Here is a 13236-nt window from a genome sequence, read left to right as displayed (position 1 = left end):
AGATACATGTGTGGATACATAGACAACACCATGTCCCTAGTAAGCCTCTAGTTGGCTAGCTCGTTGATCAATAGATGGTTACGGTTTCCTGACCATGGACATTGGATGTCATTGATAACGGGATCACATCATTAGAAGAATGATGTGATGGACAAGACCCAATCCTAAGCATAGCACAAGATCGTGTAGTTCGCATGCTAAAGCTTTTCTAATGTCAAGTATCATTTCCTTAGACCATGAGATTGTGCAACTCCCGGATACCGTAGGAATACTTTGGGTGTGCCAAATGTCACAACGTAACTGGGTGGCTATAAAGGTGCACTATGGGTATCTCCAAAAGTGTCTGTTGGGTTGGCACGAATCGAGACTGGGATTTGTCACTCCGTGTGACGGAGAGGTATCTCTGGGCCCACTCGGTAGGACATCATCATAATGTGCACAATGTGACCAAGGAGTTGATCATGGGATGATGTGTTACGAAACGAGTAAAAGAGACTTGCCGGTAACGAGATTGAACAAGGTATCGGGATACCGACGATCGAATCTAGGGCAAGTACAATACCGCTAGACAAAGGGAATTGTATACGGGATTGATCGAATCCTCGACATCGTGGTTCATCCGATGATATCATCGTGGAGCATGTGGGAGCCAACATGGGTATCTAGATCCCGCTGTTGGTTATTGACCGGAGAATGTCTCGGTCATGTCTGCATGGTTCCCGAACCCGTAGGGTCTACACACTTAAGGTTTGATGACGCTAGGGTTATAAGGAATAGATATACGTGGTTACCGAATGTTGTTCGGAGTCCCGGATGAGATCCCGGATGTCATGAGGAGTTCCAGAATGGTCCGGAGGTAAAGATTTATATATGGGAAGTCCTGTTTTGGTCACCGGAAAAGTTTCGGGTTTTATCGGTAACGTACCGGGACCACCGGGAGGGTCCCGGGGGTCCACCAAGTGGGGCCACAAGCCCCGGAGGGCTGCATGGGCCAAGTGTGGGAGGGGACCAGCCCCAGGTGGGCTGGTGCGCCCCCCCACAAGGGCCCAAGGCGCCTAAGGGGAGGAAGGGGGCAAACCCTAAGGGCAGATGGGCCTTAGGGCCCAGGCCTGGTGCGCCTCCCTCTCCCCCTCCACTTGGTCGCCACCCTAGATGGGATTGGGGCTGGCCGCCGCCCCTAGGGTGGAACCCTAGGTGGGGCACACCCCTTCCTCTCCCCTATATATTCTTGAGGACTTGGGGCTGCCAACAGATGAGTTTCTGACCCCTCCCTGGCGCAGCCCTACCTCTCTTTCTCCTCATATCTCGCGGTGCTTGGCGAAGCCCTGCTGGATCACCACGCTCCTCCACCACCACCACGCCGTTGTGCTGCTGCTGGATGGAGTCTTCCTCAACCTCTCCCTCTCTCCTTGCTGGATCAATGCATGGGAGACGTCATCGGGCTGTACGTGTGTTGAACGCGGAGGTGCCGTCCGTTCGGCACTAGGATCTCCGGTGATTTGGATCACGACGAGTACGACTCCTTCAACCCCATTCTCTTAAACGCTTCCGCTTAGCGATCTACAAGGGTATGTAGATGCACTCTCCTTCCCCTCGTTGCTGGTTTCTCCATAGATAGATCTTGGTGACACGTAGGAAAATTTTGAATTTCTGCTACGTTCCCCAACAGTGGCATCAAGAGCTAGGTCTATTGCGTAGATTCTATGCATGAGTAGAACACAAAGTAGTTGTGGGCGTTGATTTTGTTCAATATGCTTACCGTTACTAGTCCAATCTTGTTTCGACGGTATTGTGGGATGAAGCGGCCCGGACCGACCTTACACGTACTCTTACATGAGACTGGTTCCACCGACTGACATGCACTAGTTGCATAAGGTGGCTAGCGGGTGTCTGTCTCTCCCACTTTAGTCGGAACAGATTCAATGAAAAGGGTCCTTATGAAGGGTAAATAGCAATTGGCATATCACGTTGTGGTTTTGTGTAGGTAAGAAACGTTCTTGCTAGAAACCCATAGTAGCCACGTAAGACATGCAAACAACAATTAGAGGACATCTAACTTGTTTTTGCAGGGTATGCTATGTGATGTGATATGGCCAAGAAGAATGTGATGAATAATATGTGATGTATGAGATTGATCATGTTATTGTAATAGGAATCACGACTTGCATGTCGATGAGTATGACAACCGGCAGGAGCCACAGGAGTTGTCTTTATTTATTGTATGACTTGCGTGTCATTGAACAACGCCATATAATTACTTTACTTTATTGCTAACCGGTAGCCATAGTAGTAGAAGTAATAAGTTGGCGAGACAACTTCATGGAGACACGATGATGGAGATCATGATGATGGAGATCATGGTGTCATGCCGGTGATGATGATGATCATGGAGCCCCGAAGATGGAGATCAAAAGGAGCAAAATGATATTGGCCATATCATGTCACTTTTTGATTGCATGTGATGTTTATCATGTTTATGCATCTTATTTGCTTAACAACGGTAGTAAATAAGATGATCCCTCATTAAAATTTCAAGAAAGTGTTCCCCCTAACTGTGCACCGTTGCGAAAGTTCGTCGTTTCGAAGCACCACGTGATGATCGGGTGTGATAGATTCTAACGTTCACATACAATGGGTGTAAGACAGATTTACACACGCGAAACACTTAGATTGACTTGACGAGCCTAGCATGTACAGACATGGCCTCGGAACACAAGAGACTAAAAGGTCGAGCATGAGTCGTATGGTAGATACGATCAACATGAAGATGTTCACCGATGATGACTAGTCCGTCTCACGTGATGATCGGACACGGCTTAGTTGACTCGGATCATGTAATCACTTAGATGACTAGAGGGATGTCTATCTGAGTGGGAGTTCATAAGATGAACTTGTTTATCCTGAACATAGTCAAAAGGATTTTGCAAATTATGTCATAGCTCGCGCTTTAGTTCTACTGTTTAGATATGTTCCTAGAGAAAAATTTCAGTTGAAAGTTGATAGTAGCAATTATGCGGACTAGGTCCGTAAACTGAGGATTGTCCTCATTGCTTCATAGAAGGCTTATGTCCTTAATGCACCGCTCAGTGTGCTGAACCTCGAACGTCGTCTGTGGATGTTGCGAACATCTGACATACACGTTTTGATGACTACACGATAGTTCAGTGCGTAATGCTAAATGGTTTAGAATTGAGGCACCAAAGACGTTTTTGAAACATCGCAGAACATATGAGATGTTCCAATGACTGAAATTGGGATTTCAGGCTCGTGCCCACGTCAAGAGGTATAAGACCTCCGACGATTTTCTTAGCCTGCAAACTAAGGGAGAAAAGCTCAATTGTTGAGCTTGTGCTCAGATTGTCTGAGTACAACAATCATTTGAATCGAGTGGGAGTTGATCTTCCAGATGAGATAGTGATGTTTCTCCGAAGTCATTACCACCAAGCTGCTAGAGCTTCGTGATGAACTATAATATATCAGGGACATATATGATGATCCTTGAGATATTCGCGATGTTTGACACCACAAAAGTAGAAATCAAGAAGGAGCATCAATTGTTGATGGTTGGTGAAACCACTAGTTTCAAGAAGGGCAAGGGCAAAAAGGGATACTTCATGAAACGGCAAATCAGCTGCTGCTCTAGTGAAGAAACCCAAAGTTGAACCCAAGCCCGAGACTAAGTGCTTCTGTAATAAGGGGAACAGTCACTGAAGGAGAACCACCCTAGATACTTGGTAGATGAGAAGGCTGGCAAGGTCGATAGAAGTATATTGGATATGCATTATAATGTGTACTTTACTAGTACTCCTAGTAGCACCAGGGTATTAGAAACCGGTTCTGTTGCTAAGTGTTAGTAAGTCGAAACAAAAGGCTACGGAATAAACGGAGACTAGCTAAAAGGTGAGATGACGATATGTGTTGGAAGTATTTCCAAGGTTGATCAAATATCGTACACTCCCTCTACCATCGAGATTGGTATTAAAACCTAAATAATTGCTATTTGGTGTTTGCATTGAGCATAGACATGATTGGATTATGTCTATCGCGATACGGTTATTCATTTAAGGAGAATAATGGTTACTCTGTTTATTTGAATAATACCATCCCGATCGTAGTGATACACATTTTCATGCCAAAGGTATAAGATAGTAATGATAGTACCACACAAATGTGGCACTGCAATTTGAGTCATATTGGTATAAAACGCATGAAGAAGCTCCATGTTGATGGATCTTTGGACTCACTCATTTTTGAAAGGATTGAGACATGCGAACCATGTTTGTTGGTAGATATGCATGAAGAAACTCTATACAGATGGATCATTTGGACTCACTTGATTTCGAATCACTTGAGACATGCAAATCATACCACATGGGCAAGATGACTGAAAAGCCTCATTTTCAGTAAGATGGAACAAGAAAGCAACTCGTTGGAAGTAATACATTTTGATGTGTGCAGTCCAATGAGTGCTGAGGCACGCAGTGGATATCGTTATATACTTCACAGATGATTTAAGTAGATACTGAGTATATTTACTTGATGAAACACAAGTCTGAATTATTGAATGGTTCAAGTAATTTCAGAGTGAAGTTGAAGATCTTCGTGACAAGAGGATAAAATGTCTATGATATGATCATAGAAATGAATATCTGAGTTACGAGTTTGGCACACAATTAAGACACTGTGGAAATTGTTTCACAACTAATACCGCCTGGAACACCATAGTGTGATGGTGTGTCCGAACATCATAGTTGCACCCTATTGGATATGGTGCGTACCATGATGTCTCTTATCGAATTACCACTATCATTCATGGGTTAGGCATTAGAGACAACCGCACTCACTTTAATAGGGCACCACGTAATTCCGTTGAGACGAAACCGTTTGAACTATGGTTTGGAGAAACCTGAGTTTTCGTTTCTTAAAAGTTTGGGGCTGCGACGCTTATGTGGAAAAGTTTCAGGTTGATAAGCTCGAACCCAAAGCGGATAAAATGCATCTTCATAGGACACCCAAAATAGTTGGGTATACCTCCTAATTCAGATCCGAAAGGAATAGGGATTGTTTCTGGAATCGGGTCCTTTCTCGAGGAAAGGTTTCTCTCGAAAGAATTGAGTGGGAGGATGGTGGAGACTTGATGAGGTTATTGAACCGTCTCTTCAACTAGTGTGTGGTAGGGCACAGGGAGTTGTTCCTGTGGCACCTACACCAATTTAAGTGGAAGATTATGATATTGATCATGAAACTTCAGATCAAGTCACCACCAAACCTCGTGGGATGACAAGGATGCGTACTACTTCAGAGTGGTACGTAATCCTGTCTTGGAAGTTATGTTGCTAGACAACAATGAACCTACGAGCTATGGAGAAGCGATGGTGGGCCCGGATTCCGATAAATGGCTCGAGGCCATAAAATCCGAGAGAGGATCCATGTATGAAAACAAAGTGTAGACTTTGGCAGAACGGCTCGATGGTCGTAAGGCTGTTGAGTACAGATGGATTTTAAAAGGAAGACGGACAATGATGGTAAATGTCACCATTAAGAAAGCTCGACTTGTCATTTAGATGTTTCCCGACAAGTTCAAGGAGTTGACTACGGTGAGACTTTCTCACTCGTAGCGATGCTAAGAGTCTGTTGGAATTATATTAGTAGTCACTGCATTTTTTATGAAATCTTGCAGATTGGATGTCAAAAACTATTGTTTCCTCACGATTTTCTTGAGGAAAGGTTGTATGTGATACAACCAGAAGGTTTTAACAATCTTGAAAGATGCTAACAAGTATGCAAAGCTCTATCAATCCTTCTAAGGACTGGAGTAAGCATCTCGGAGTTGGAATATACGCTTTGATGATGATCAAAGATTTTGGGTTTATACAAAGTTTATGAGAAACTTGTATTTCCAAAGAAGTGAGTGGGAGCACTATAGAATTTCCGATGAGTATATGTTGTTAACATATTGTTGATCGGAAATGATGTAGAATTTCTGGAAAGCATGCAGAGTTATTTGAAAAGTGTTTTTCAATGGAAAACCTGGATTAGGCTACTTGAGTATTGAGCATTAAGATCTATAAGGATAGATCAAAACGCTTAATAGTACTTTCAAATGAATACATACCGTGACAAGATTTTGAAGGAGTTCAAAATGGATCGGCAAAGAAGGAGTTCTTGGCTGTGTTATAAGGTGTGAACATTGAGTAAGACTCGAAACCTGACCGCGGCAGAATAGAGAGAAAGGACGAAGGTCGTCCCCTATGCTTTAGACGTAGGCTCTACAGTATGCTATGTTGTGTACCGCACCTGAAGTGTGCCTTGCCATGAGTTAGTCAAGGGGTACAAGAGTGATCCAAGAATGGATCACAGGACAGCGGTCAAAGTTATCCTTAGTAACTAGTGGACTAAGGAATTTTCTCGATTATGGAGGTGGTAAAAGAGTTCGTCGCAAAGGGTTACACCGATGCAAAATTTGACACTAATCCAGATTATTCTGAGTAGTAAACTGGATTCGTATAGAAGAACAGTTATTCGGAATAGCTCCAAATAGAACGTGGTAGCTGCATCTGGGAGATGACATAGAGATTTGTAAAGCACACAGGGATCTGAAAGATTCAGACCCATTAACTATAACATCTCTCACAAGCATAACATGATCAAACCCAGAACTCATCGAGTGTTAATCACATGGTAATGTGAACTAGATTATTGACTCTAGTAAACTCTTTGGGTGTTAGTCACATGGTGATGTGACCTTCAGTGTTAATCACATAGTGATGTGAACTGGATTATTGACTCTAGTGAAAGTGGGAGACTGTTGGAAATATGCCCTAGAGGCAATAATAAATTAGTTATTATTATATTTCCTTGTTCACGATAATCGTTTATTATCCATGCTAGAATTGTATTGATAGGAAACTCAGATACATGTGTGGATACATAGACAACACCATGTCCCTAGTAAGCCTCTAGTTGGCTAGCTCGTTGATCAATAGATGGTTACGGTTTCCTGACCATGGACATTGGATGTCATTGATAACGGGATCACATCATTAGAAGAATGATGTGATGGACAAGACCCAATCCTAAGCATAGCACAAGATCGTGTAGTTCGCATGCTAAAGCTTTTCTAATGTCAAGTATCATTTCCTTAGACCATGAGATTGTGCAACTCCCGGATACCGTAGGAATACTTTGGGTGTGCCAAACGTCACAACGTAACTGGGTGGCTATAAAGGTGCACTACAGGTATCTCCAAAAGTGTCTGTTGGGTTGGCACGAATCGAGACTGGGATTTGTCACTCCGTGTGACGGAGAGGTATCTCTGGGCCCACTCGGTAGGACATCATCATAATGTGCACAATGTGATCAAGGAGTTGATCACAGGATGATGTGTTATGAAACGAGTAAAAGAGACTTGCCAGTAACGAGATTGAACAAGGTATCGGGATACCGACGATCGAATCTAGGGCAAGTACAATACCGCTAGACAAAGGGAATTGTATACGGGATTGATCGAATCCTCGACATCGTGGTTCATCCGATGAGATCATCGTGGAGCATGTGGGAGCCAACATGGGTATCCAGATCCCGCTGTTGGTTATTGACCGGAGAACGTCTCGGTCATGTTTGCATGGTTCCCGAACCCGTAGGGTCTACACACTTAAGGTTCGATGACGCTAGGGTTATAAGGAATAGATATACGTGGTTACCGAATGTTGTTCGGAGTCCCGGATGAGATCCCGGATGTCACGAGGAGTTCCGGAATGGTCCGGAGGTAAAGATTTATATATGGGAAGTCCTGTTTTGGTCACCGGAAAAGTTTCGGGTTTTATCGGTAACGTACCGGGACCACCGGGAGGGTCCCGGGGGTCCACCAAGTGGGGCCACAAGCCCCGGAGGGCTGCATGGGCCAAGTGTGGGAGGGGACCAGCCCCAGGTGGGCTGGTGCGCCCCCCCACAAGGGCCCAAGGCGCCTAAGGGGAGGAAGGGGGCAAACCCTAAGGGCAGATGGGCCTTAGGGCCCAGGCCTGGTGCGCCTCCCTCTCCCCCTCCACTTGGTCGCCACCCTAGATGGGATTGGGGCTGGCCGCCGCCCCTAGGGTGGAACCCTAGGTGGGGCGCACCCCTTCCTCTCCCCTATATATTCTTGAGGACTTGGGGCTGCCAACAGATGAGTTTCTGACCCCTCCCTGGCGCAGCCCTACCTCTCTTTCTCCTCATATCTCGCGGTGCTTGGCGAAGCCCTGCTGGATCACCACGCTCCTCCACTACCACCACGCCGTTGTGCTGCTGCTGGATGGAGTCTTCCTCAACATCTCCCTCTCTCCTTGCTGGATCAAGGCATGGGAGACGTCATCGGGCTGTACGTGTGTTGAACGCGAAGGTGCCGTCCGTTCGGCACTAGGATCTCCGGTGATTTGGATCACGACAAGTACGACTCCTTCAACCCCGTTCTCTTGAACGCTTCCGCTTAGCGATCTACAAGGGTATGTAGATGCACTCTCCTTCCCCTCGTTGCTGGTTTCTCCATAGATAGATCTTGGTGACACGTAGGAAAATTTTGAATTTCTGCTATGTTCCCCAACAGGGTCTATATATCAAGTGGGCGGAGCCGAAGTGTGGCGTATCGCCGGGACCGGATATCTATCCGGAACCCCAAACAAGGCATTCGAGGACTGGCCTTCGGAATGGTTTTATATAGATGATGTCCCGCTGCCGGATCCTATCCGGGTTGGTCTCCCCGAATTCAAAAGTGCTCCCTTAAAGAAACGCCTAAGCTGGCGTCCGCGGAGCTCTCAGAGATAAGGCGACAGGGATGTCCTTCACCTGATGGGTCGGATAAGACTATTGGCTCATTCCGGACTAACCATGATTCGAGTCATGGCCGCATGCATTATGCGGGGGGTGCAGCCGCTTCAATATAGAGGCCACCCCATGTGGGATTTTAACGGGGAGGATGACGCCACCCGTTACGGTCATAAGGGGCCAGCCTCAGCTGCCGCTCTAGTAAAGATCTTATCCTCTTTGTACAAGGGAGAAGAGGAGGAATTCCTCCGCGTCAACCCATAGGGCGGATTTACTATGTATAACCCTCCGAGTTGGGTAAGTGGACAATTGTGCTTACCATGATTAAATATGTAGTCTAACGATTTCAACGCAGGAACTGTTGGGGAACGTAGTAATTTCAAAAAATTTCCTACGCACACGCAAGATCATGTGATGCATAGCAACGATGGGAGAGTGTGATCTACATACCATGTAGATCGACAACGGAAGCGTTTGGTTGATGTAGTCGTACGTCTCCACGATTCGACCGGTCCAAGCACCGTTACTCCGGCACCTCTGAGTTCTTGGCACATGTTCAGCTCGATGACGATCCCCGGGCTCCGATCCAGCAAAGTGTCGGGGAGGAGTTCCGTCAGCATGACGGCGTGGTGATGATCTTGATGTTCTACCGTCGCAGGGCTTCGCCTAAGCACCGCTGCAATATGACCAAGGTGGAATATGGTGGAGGGGGGCACCGCACATGGCTAAGGAACGATCACGAAGATCAACTTGTGTTCATGGGGTGCCCCTTGCCTCAGTATATAAAGGATGGAGGAGGAGGAGGCCGCCAAGGCACTTGGTGCGGCCAGGATGTGGAGTCCTACTAGGACTCCAAGTCCTAGTAGGAGTCCATCAAGAGGGGAGGAAGGGAGAAGGAAGTGGAGGAGAAGGAAAGGTGGCCGGCCCCCTTTTCCCTAGTCCAATTCCGATTAGAGGGGAGGGGGGCGCAGCAGCCCCTTGGCCCTTTCTCCTCTTCCCACTAAAGCCCATCAAGGCCCATTGCTTCTCCCGTAACTACCCGGTACTCCGAAAAATACCCAAATCACTCGGAACCTTTCCGATGTCCGAATATAGTCGTCCAATATATCGATCTTTACGTCTCGACCATTTCGAGACTCCTCGTCATGTCCCTGATCTCATCCGGGACTCCGAACTCCTTCGGTACATCAAAACTCATAAACTCATAATATAATTGTCATCGAAACCTTAAGCGTGCGGACCCTACGGTTCGAGAACAATGTAGAAATGACCGAGACACGTCTCCGGTCAATAACCAATAGCAGGACCTGGATGCCCATATTGGCTCCTACATATTCTACGAAGATCTTTATCGGTCAGACCGCATAACAACATACGTTGTTCCCTTTGTCATCGGTATGTTACTTGCCCGAGATTCGATCGTCGGTATCCAATACCTAGTTCAATCTCGTTACCGGCAAGTCTCTTTACTCGTTCTGTAATACATCATCCCGCAACTAACTCATTAGTTGCAATGCTTGCAAGGCTTAAGTGATGTGCATTACCGAGAGGGCCCAGAGATACCTCTCCGACAATCGGAGTGACAAATCCTAATCTCGAAATACGCCAACCCAACATGTACCTTTGGAGACACCTGTAGAGCTCCTTTATAATCACCCAGTTACGTTGTGACATTTGGTAGCACACAAAGTGTTCCTCCGGCACACGGGAGTTACATAATCTCATAGTCATAGGAACATGTATAAGTCATGAAGAAAGCAATAGCAACATACTAAACAATCGGGTGCTAAGCTAATGGAATGGGTCATGTCAATCAGATCATTCAACTAATGATGTGATCCCGTTAATCAAATAACAACTCTTTGTCCATGGTTAGGAAACATAACCATCTTTGATTAACGAGCTAGTCAAGTAGAGGCATACTAGTGACACTCTATTTGTCTATGTATTCACGCATGTATTATGTTTCCAGTTAATATAATTCTAGCATGAATAATAAACATTTATCATGATATAAGGAAATAAATAATAACTTTATTATTGCCTCTAGGGCATATTTCCTTCAGTCTCCCACTTGCACTAGAGTCAATAATCTAGATCACATCGCCATGTGATTTAACATCAATAGTTCACATCTTTATGTGATTGGTTCACATCTCCACGTGACTAACACCCAAAGGGTTTACTAGATTCAATAATCTAGTTCACATCGCTATGTGATTAAGACCCAAAAAGTGATCATGTTTTGCTTGTGAGAGAAGTTTAGTCAACGGGTCTGCCACATTCAGATCCGCATGTATTTTGCAAATTTCTATGTCAACAATGCTCTGCATGGAGCTACTTCTAGCTAATTGCTCCCATTTTCAATATGTATCCAGATTGAGACTTAGAGTCATATGGATCAGTGTCAAAGCTTGCATCGACGTAACTTTTTACGACAAACCTTTTTGTCACCTACATAATTGAGAAATATTTCCTTATTCCACTAAGGATAATTTTGACCGCTGTCCAGTGATCTACTCTTAGATCACTATTGTACTCCCTTGCTTAACACAGTGTAGGGTATACAATAGATCTGGTACACAGCATGGCATACTTTATAGAACCTATGGCTGAGGCATAGGGAATGACTTTCATTCTATTTCTATCTTCTGCCGTGGTCGGGCTTTGAGTCTTACTCAATTTCACACCTTGCAACACAGGCAAGAACTCTTTCTTTGACTGTTCCATTTTGAACTACTTCAAAATCTTGTCAAGGTATGTACTCATTAAAAAACTTATCAAGCGTCTTGATCTATCTCTATAGATCTTGATGCTCAATATGTAAGCAGCTTTACCGAGGTCTTTCTTTGAAAAACTCCTTTCAAATATTCCTTTATGCTTTCCAGAAAATTATACATTATTTCCGATCAACAATATGTTGTTCACATATACTTATCAGAAATGTTGTAGTGCTCCCACTCACTTTCTTGTAAATACAGGCTTCACCGCAAGTCTGTATAAAACTATATGCTTTGATCAACTTATCAAAGCGTATATTCCAACTCCGAGATTCTTGCACCAGTCCATAGATGGATTGCTGGAGCTTGCATATTTAGTTAACACCTTTAGGATCGACAAAACCTTCTAGTTGCATCGTATACAACTCTTCTTTGGTAAATCCATTAAGGAATGCAGTTTTGTTTATCCATTTGCCAGATTTCATAAAATGCGGCAATTGCTAACATGATTCGGACAGACTTAAGCATAGATACGAGTGAGAAAATCTCATCGTAGTCAACACCTTGAACTTTGTCGAAAACCTTTTGCGACAATTCTAGCTTTGTAGATAGTAACACTACTATCAGCGTCCGTCTTCCTCTTGAAGATCCATTTATTTTCTATGACTTGCCGATCATCGGGCAAGTCAACCAGAGTCCATACTTTGTTCTCATACATGGATCATATCTCAGATTTCATGGCCTCAAACCATTTTGCGGAATCTGGGCTCATCATCGCTTCCTCATAGTTCGCAAGTTCGTCATGGTCTAGTAACATGACTTCCAGAACAGGATTACCGTACCACTCTGGTGCGGATCTCACTCTGGTTTACCTACGAGATTTGGTAGTAACTTGATCTGAAGTTACATGATCATCATCATTAGCTTCCTCACTAATTGGTGTAGTAGTCACAGGAACAGATTTCTGTGATGAACTACTTTCCAATAAGGGAGCAGGTACAGTTACCTCATCAAGTTCTACTTTCCTCCCACTCACTTCTTTCGAGAGAAACTCCTTCTCTAGAAAAACTCCGAATTTAGCAACAAAAGTCTTGCCTTCGGATTTGTGATAGAAGGTGTACCCAACAGTCTCCTTTGGGTATCCTATGAAGACATATTTCTCCGATTTGGGTTTGAGCTTATTAGGATGAAACTTTTTCATATAAGCATCGCAACCCCAAACTTTAAGAAACGACAACTTTGGTTTCTTGCCAAACCATAGTTCATACAGTGTCGTCTCAACAGATTTAGATGGTGCCCTTTTAACGTGAATGCAGCTGTCTCTAATGCATAACCCCAAAATGATAGTGGTAGATCGGTAAGAGACATCATAGATCGCACCATATCTAATAAAGTACGGTTATGACGTTCGGACACACCATTACATTGTGGTGTTCCAGGTGGCGTGAGTAGTGAAACTATTTCACATTGTTTTAAACCGAAGGCCAAACTCGTAACTCAAACACTCTTCTCTACGATCAGATCGTAGAAACTTTATTTTCTTGTTACGATGATTTTTCACTTCACTCTGAAATTCTTTGAACTTTTCAAATGTTTCAGACTTATGTTTCATCAAGTAGATATACTCATATCTGCTCAAATCATCTGTGAAGATCAGAAAATAATGATACTTGTCGCGAGCCTCAATATTTATCGGACCACATACATCAGTATGTAT

This window comes from Triticum urartu, chromosome 3A, assembly GCF_056163025.1.
Source record: "Triticum urartu cultivar PI428250 chromosome 3A, HENAU_Tu73, whole genome shotgun sequence".
Lineage (NCBI taxonomy): Eukaryota > Viridiplantae > Streptophyta > Magnoliopsida > Poales > Poaceae > Triticum > Triticum urartu.
Note: the sequence above shows the minus strand (reverse complement) of the source record.